Genomic DNA, 8282 nt, shown 5'->3' on the forward strand with positions numbered 1-8282 from the left:
CCAGGATACGAATAATGCACGTATACTCCGCTCGCTGGTCGTTAAACGGAAATTGTGTAGGGGTTGAATTCCAGAAACAATCCGCCCGCAGGGCGTGCTCAACTCTCGATGTGTTTATACAATATGCATATACGGATATCCTTTTGTAATTTTTACCATTTTTATTTCCAAAGCTTTTTTCGGCACAGCGTATACGGCATACGTGTGTGAAAAATAATTGCCGACAAACTCGCTTCGTCGCTACACAAGCGAACAGTAATTTCGGTAACTGTTTTTGATCCCTGAAATAATTGGGAATAAAATAAAGCCATCGGGAAATGAGACTGACAATTAATGTACGTATCGTGCAACAAACTGTATTAAGTGCGTTCAGTGGTTTGTATTATAAGTAAGTCGATCCTCACGGGCAGCTATTTTCAACGAATTTAAGGTAAACTTGTTTGCTTCCCCGCAAGCTTGTTTTTCTAACATCCTTATTCATTTTCAATACCGTTGTTTTCCCTGCTGTTTGAAATATTTATCCGCTGAATCGGCGGTGTTGAAAATGTTAAACCATGTCGACTCGACTCATATCTCGCGGCGTTTCGAAGGAGCTTGCAAGAAGTTGGGGGAGAGCAGGGATCAAGTTAGGGATGTTTTTTTTGGGGGGTTGGAAAGCTCGTCCGCGCGAATCTAGAGAGCTGTAACGGGTGTGGGTGTAATTTCGGTGCAAGCTCGCACTAATTAGAGCATAAAACATGAAAGACGGCGATGCTACTTTGCAAATGAGGTGAGTGTAGAGCAGAGGTTGAAAGCTTGGAGCTTGCAGCGCGTGGGCAGACAGGTTACACCTCCCACAGTCTGTTTACCCGTGTTTGTGCGGGGGTCGTAACGCGAGTTTCATCCCTCGTCTAGAGCAGCAACGGAAACACATCTTGTTCCTTTTTTACCGCATTACTTCCGGTTCACATAATCCGTGCTCGGGCAAGCGACACCTCGATGCAGTGCTTGCGCCACCGCGCAAATATACACCCACCTCATTCCCCGTATGAATCCGCTCATTCTCCATTTGGGTCAGAATTTGTTCGCGTATCGTGTCAACTTCAGCTTCGCATCGAATTATGAGTTTTTTGGTTACCGTTCACGTTGTACTTTCCGTCCTCGTTTTCTTAAGCCAATCAGTGTACAAGTTCCTTATTTACTTCCACCAATCAATATCAGTTCTGTGCGATTAATCGATTGATCGTTTCTTGAGCTTTTCAATTAATCGAGTGATCGACGATTTGGATCAATCGTTTTTCCGATTAATCGATAAATCGATGGTTTCGATTCAGGTACCGATTTACCTGCAGAACTATTGAGGCAGCTTCGATTAATCGATTAATCGAAAATACAATAATTCGAAGCTGTCGGTTAGTTGGTTAATTGGAAGAACGATCAACCGTAATCGTAGATTAATAGATTAATCGCACTGCACTAATCGACGTCTAATTTCTCAGCCAGCGTCTCCTACACATCACTTTTTAAAATCTATCCACCATAAATCGAGATATGCTAAATTTCATACCATTTTATTTCAGTATTTTGCTGATCAATTATTTACAAGTATACATTTAACCTTGGTACCTTGGTTAACGAATTGATTTTACGATGGAAAAAAGATAATTTTTCACTTCGATACATACTCGTATAGTATCTGTTGATAGGTTACGTCTTTAGACCGAAGTTTTTCTTTCTAACCAACTAAATTTATACGAGAAGAAAATATTCTTTTGAATATTATATCACCAACGAAGTTGAGACGAGACGACGTATGTTATACTATAAGGTATTCGGAAAAGGTGAATAAATAGGGTGAAATAAATCTCTGATATACGAACGACAGGAATGATAATATGGAGAGATTGGGGAGTTGGGGGATATGTCGGAGACTATCGTAGCATTCTGAAGAGCCGGGAGCCGCTTATACACCCTTTGATGTATGCTTTTTTATTATCTAGAAGACAGAATCTGTTCGTGGCGTCGTTCACAGGTGAACGGATATAATCGGTTCCGTGGTTTTTTAGAGAGAGCGGAAATTTTACCGACTTTTTATATCATGAGCCTAGATTTTCCATGATAAGTACTACAAACGTTTGACCCTATTTTTCTTTATTCCATGCCGGAAACTGCCGAATGAAGCGTAGCGATGAAATCAAACGAGCCCGCTCAAATTATCTGTTATTTATTGTAAACGGGTCGGAGTTGTTCGGCTTGTTCAGCTGAAAAATAATTAACGTCAGTCGTTTCGACAATAAACACGAGCCACTTGCCTTTCATTCAAACGGCAGAAACTCTTCCAGACGTTCGAAACAATTTTTCCGACGTCTTTCGCACAGTAAAAGCTGTCTCAAATTTTCTCGAGCTTCTCTAATTGCACAATGTTGCAATTATTCGCGCCTCCGGTTTCGCGTGTTGAAATTTCAGCGAGGTGGATTTTCTTTTCATTTCAGTTCATTCGCTTTCTTTTCATCCGCCGGCTGTTCACACGCAAATATAGTCTTGCGATACAAGTGCAACGTTGAAAGTGGTCACGTGTAAAAGAAAATTGAGGTCAATCAAAACAGCTAAAGTATTTCTCGGGCTCCCACGGAACCCCCTCATTGGTTTTCATCGCGGAAAGTAATAAGAAAGAGAGGATAAGTCGGCGAGGAGATGAAGAAGAATGAAAAATTGGCAATCTCTTGCTCCCTCTCTAGCGTCTCGAGACGTTCATTTCAAAAACTGAGACGATAAGTTTGCCGTATTAAAGGTCATAAACGAGAGAAAGAGAGAGAGAGAGAGAGAGAAGGAGAGCGAGAGAAATACGGAGAGAGTCGAGTTATCAAATTCAGCTTCTCGACTTCGCTTGTCAGCTCTTGCGGGCCAAACGGAGAGGCTTCCGTCCCACTTAATGAAGATAATTATCAAGGTGAGCTGCTCGTCTCGAGCAGGGATTTAAAACGCGAAACAGACAGCGGCAGCTCCAGGTTGGGGATAAAATCCTCCAATGAGAGAGTCGAAGTTTATTCCTTTCTCAAAATCCGGGCAGACGCGTTGCTACCCGAATTCGGTAATTATAGACGAAAAATGAAGTCCAGGAATCTCCGATGAAGGGTCAGAAGGCGATCGCTGATCAGGAACGTGGCTGGAACGGTAAAAACTCCGGTCAATTAGGGGAAAACAACGATCCAAAAAAAGATCGGGGCTGCCGGAGAGACATCGAGGCATCGCCGAAGGTCTGGGGCAGGTATAATCCGCGGCCTCGATATCTCGGGGATGAAGCTTCACGGCTGATTTCACCGGAATTGCGTGCTCTTCGGCGTCATTGCTTTCGGGGTCGGGATTTTCGCGGGCGCAGGATCAGGCTCGTGATCCCAGGAGTCCGGATTGCAATTCCGTCTCCAATTGCCGCTTGCCGGATAATTGCAGTTGACATTTCGCGCAACGCAGTTTTGCACTCGATGTGCGTAGAGTCCGGCTGTGATTCGGCGGTATTTTCGAAACTCGACTCGGTGTGGATATTGGAGCGAATGGAATTAGTCCGAAAGCGCATTTCATGAAGCGAATGCAGTCGATGATGGCGCAATGTTGAGGGAGGTGAATCGACTCTGATGCAGGTGCGTGATTTTCACTCCAGTGATCAGCTAGCCCCGCTTTTCGCACCGAATCGTAAACGGGGTTTGATTCCATTCGAATCTGTTTACCGAGTCAAAGGGGCGGAGCTGAAATTCCGAATTTGCAAAGTTACGAAAGCGCCTAATTCCCAATTATTCGGCTTTTCTGAAACCACAGAGTTTCGAACGGATTAAAAACCGGCGGCTCCAAGTTCCGGTACGCAAGATTTCGAAATTCAAGTTTCGCCGCTCTTCGAATTCGGAATTTCAACCCCGCCCCGAATCAGATATAAGTTCACGCCGCGTTACGTGCTTTCCGATTCCCTCGTACGGGAAGTCCCGGTATATTGCATCCATATATGTATGTACAACTTCCGCGTGTCTGAGCTTTCGCGGTCTCTTGACGGTGCTTTTATACTCGGGTTTATTCCGCGCCTGGCAGGCTAACGAAGGGGCGAATTATGCGCGATATATCAACGAACCGCAAACTGGGCTGCACGCGGAAGAATCCCTAATGTTCCATTAAAAAAATTATTACTTCCTGCTAATTGAAACTCGCGTGATATCCTCTCGCCTATCGGCTTTCGGCTGGATGTATAGATAACCTCGGTTAGTTTGAGCGGGTGTTTTATGGCCGGTGGAAATAATCTCCACCAGGTTGGGTCAAATATCTATTTCCTGAGGGGAGGCATTCACAAGTTTCTCCCTCACTCCTCGAACCCTAAAACTTTGACCGCACTAGACCCCGAAAGGTCACCTCCAGAGGGCGGTTTGCAACAAATAGAATCGCTACCTACTTGGGACAATTACCGTCGTAATTCATGCCGAAATTTTGACCACTTAACAATTGTCGAAACGTAATTCGTGCGGTCGGTCAATTTTTTTTCTCAGATAGTTTGCCAGTAAACTATTTTGTTCTTTGTACAAACATGTGTCTCCAAATGCGTTATTCGTCATACGTGATATTAGAATAACTCAAATTCGGGATCTCTTGCGCAATAAACCAGCAGCGCACATTTATTCGAGTTCATAATATTCATAATGTATAAAGTGCATTGAACGGAATTAAATCTAATTAAGCCAAAAGGGTGTCGAAAAAGCATTAAAAAATAAAGTAAAAGAAAGAAAAAAAAAAGAAAAAAACAACAACATAAGGAGTGGAGGCCTGGAACCAGTATCTCAATAAATAGTTTTCCAAGTTAAATTTCTTCAGTAAACCGATGCTGTGGCAAAGAAAAAGAACTGTGAATTGTAAATTGTAAACTTTCATTGAAAATGTTCAGCAAATAATGTGCTGGGTTGTATTATAGAGCATTTTTTACTGATACCAAATTCGTATAATTAGTTGCGTTTCAATTGATAAAAGCTGCTTTGATAAATGAATTTCGCACAAATCATCGGATGTTATTGGTATTTCGATAAAACGATCGTGTTTCGAAATATAGTAATCCAGTTCGTCATGTGCAACCATAATTGATGTAATGTGAGTCGATTAGTCGATCCACTGAAAAACTGGATAAAAATTCAATTTGAGCTAATCTATCGGCAATCAGAGTGAGCTATGATTTATTGAAATTGGATGTACGGTACGGTTTTTTATAGAAGAAAAAGAATACGTCGGAAAAATCGTTGATAATTGAACTCTGTTCGTACGGTTCTCGTTGTTTTCGTTCCAGCATGTCGCAGGAACATCGCTGTGATTTGATTCAACTTGATCAACGTACAAATGCACCTAATTGTCACTTTTTATTCCGATTGTGCGTTTGATGAATCTCTTATCAAACCGATCAGCAGTGTTTTGTTATAATTTTGTGAAAGAAAAGAGCGGAGGTAAGAAAACAAAAATATCCGATCGATTGACCAAAGTATCGGTTTTTCAAAGACGCGAAGATCAAATCGTTACAATTGTAGAGAGTCCAAAAAATTAAAAAAAGTACAAAATAGAAGTACGAAAAAATGAAATGCATAAATGTCAAAATACAGAATAGAAAAATCTAGAATCTGCAAGCGATATTATCGAATCTAATTCTGATGGTTCGATATTTTGGCATTCTACGTTATTCAACCACTCCATTTTTTAGCTTCTCTGTACACGAAACTCTCTACAGTTTTAAATCCCATAAACAAAAATTCTCTCTCCTTCAAAGATTCGACATCACGACCCTTTTATTTCTCGATCTTTCCACAGTTCTACCAGCACCCTCAAGTTGAGAGAGAAGGATACAATATATCGAGGATGGAGAAGCAAAGTGGCCTCCTAGTCGGCGTATCGGGTAGAGGGTTCAATTAAATTCCAAAACGGACGTCCATTGAAATATATTGAACGTTACCCAACGATTATATAACCTTGCCCAGGTATCCAAAGGCTTTAGGAATAATCCTTGAAGCTTAGCGTGCGCTTTCCAGTTTATGGAGAGTTTGCGGGTGTCGGAAGGTACAAGAGTATGTATATCTTATACCTTTATACCTGTAACGTGGGTGTGTAAGGCGCCGCCTGCATCCCCGCCGCCGAGCTTTCCCGTAAGAATTACACCGAGCTTTTCTCCCTCACGCCACGCTACGGAGCCTAAACTTCTCCGCACTTTCACCCCTTCGTCCCGTACCGATGCCCATGAAGTAGGTATCTTAGACCGAGGCGAGCGACTTACTATCTACTTTCCATAAAGTGCGAGTCCTCCACCCCCCCCCCCCCCCCCCCCCCTCCCCCATCCTCCGCGATTTCCCTAATGCGATAACGATATATTAACACGGAAGCCTCGGGTGGCTATTCTCCACTTTCTCAGGGAAATCTACGCTTAAATGTTGCTCGCGTAAATAATTTACACCTCAGACGTTTTTCTCTCATTCTCTTTTATCGACTTTTTTACGCGGCGTGGAGAAAAGTGTGAATTAAGCTACTTTGCATGTAATAAACAGTTTTGATCTTTTTTTTTTCGCGCTTAAATATTGGAAAGCCGAAAACTGTGTAATCGAAGGAAACAATATTCGTACTAATACTCCTTAGCCTGTAGTGATAATTTATCGAGTAGAAGGGATCGACGAGTAAATAGGAGAACAGGATAGAGTAATGAGCCTAGAAATCGATGAAACAGCATGAAATCCTGACCGTGTAAAAAGCAATTTTCCAAACGCTTTCCGAGAACACTGAAAAACGCAATTCAATTCCGCTGAAAGCGAAAAATTCGTGGTTTTGTTGTAACAATTTTCTTTAATAAAATTTACGATCACCCAACACTGAAGCAGACAAAAGTTTCGAATATCTTCCAACAGATCCAAGTCAGTGAATAAATAAAGCTGAGTGAAAAGTTGTCATACAGGGATGATATCCACACCCCGTAAAATATGTTCAGCAATTTAACGTAAGAGCGAATAAGTGCGTCGGAGTGCTTTGCAAGCTCACCATTCTGCTTGACATGTGGTTGGGTGTACGGATACAATCTTCAAACAGCGTCTGTCGGCACTTGGCACACACAAAACTTTTCACTCTCGGAGTAAACGCCACGCTACGAATCGAGACACGCCCTGAAAGCGGAGAGAGAAACGCGATACTCATTCCGATCAGATCGGAGCAACTTTCCCGACGAGTCGCAGCGAAGGACTGAAGAGCGATCGACAACATTCGAACATGTTGTTGTCGCAGAGGTGAAGGTCTGCTTGGTGTGGGGCGGATTTGAAATTCCGAATTTCAAACGTTCCGCTAGCGCCGAATTCGAATTTCTCGGTGGCGTAACTTGAAGTAAAGAAATCAGACTTTTTCGAAATATCTAAATTTCGAATGGTCGAAAACTCGACGCTCAAAGTTCCGAAAGGAAAAATGTAGAAAGGGTGAAACTGAGAAAATTTAAAAATCTGAAACATCGAAATTACGAATGATCGAAGATTTTCAGCTCTGTGAATTTCTCGCTTGGTGAAATTTCACCGCTTTTATCTTTCTTTGTTCTGGATTCTCGATACTTTTACGTTGGAAATCTTGGTAAATCTGATTTTCGCTTTTTCTTATTTTTTACACCCACTTGTTGAGTAAACAACGCTGTGTGAGTATATTAGATTTGAATTTTCGGAATCCTGCATATCGGAACCTTGAGCCGTCGGCTTGCCGACCATTCGAAACTTTGTTGTTTCTTCAGAGTTCGATTTCTTCGCTTCGAGTATCGCAACTAAAGAATTCGGAATTAGGTGCTTTCGGGACTTCTCAATCCGGAACTTCAACCCTGCCCTCTTGGTGTAAAAATAATTTTGTACCCCTTGGACCAGATAATTGCGTTAATCCATCGATTCGCCATGAAAGCGTATCGATTGTTTCGCCGTTGTTGCAGAATTCAGCGGTTCGGAATATCGGTGTTGCACAGAATGCGGCATGAATCAAAGGTGAAAATGGCAACGAAACACAAAATGAAAAAAAAAGAACCAAACCGGCCTGGCTTTGTGCCAGTATTTGAAATCGACAATTGAGATTTCGCGTTAATGCACGTGTGCAGTCGAATCGTTGGATAAACAAATCGGGGCTCGGCTGCAAGCTCGTAGAGAATATGTGTTCAAGCAAACGTTGCAGCAGCTTTGTAACGACCGAATTATCGCGTGCGGTAGAACAATTTGTAACGTTTTAGTGGCGCGGCTGTTTTATTTGAATTATCTGATCACGTCCCGCCCCCGGGTAACAGCCGCAGT

The sequence above is a fragment of the Neodiprion fabricii genome, chromosome 1, assembly GCF_021155785.1.
Source record: "Neodiprion fabricii isolate iyNeoFabr1 chromosome 1, iyNeoFabr1.1, whole genome shotgun sequence".
NCBI lineage: Eukaryota > Metazoa > Arthropoda > Insecta > Hymenoptera > Diprionidae > Neodiprion > Neodiprion fabricii.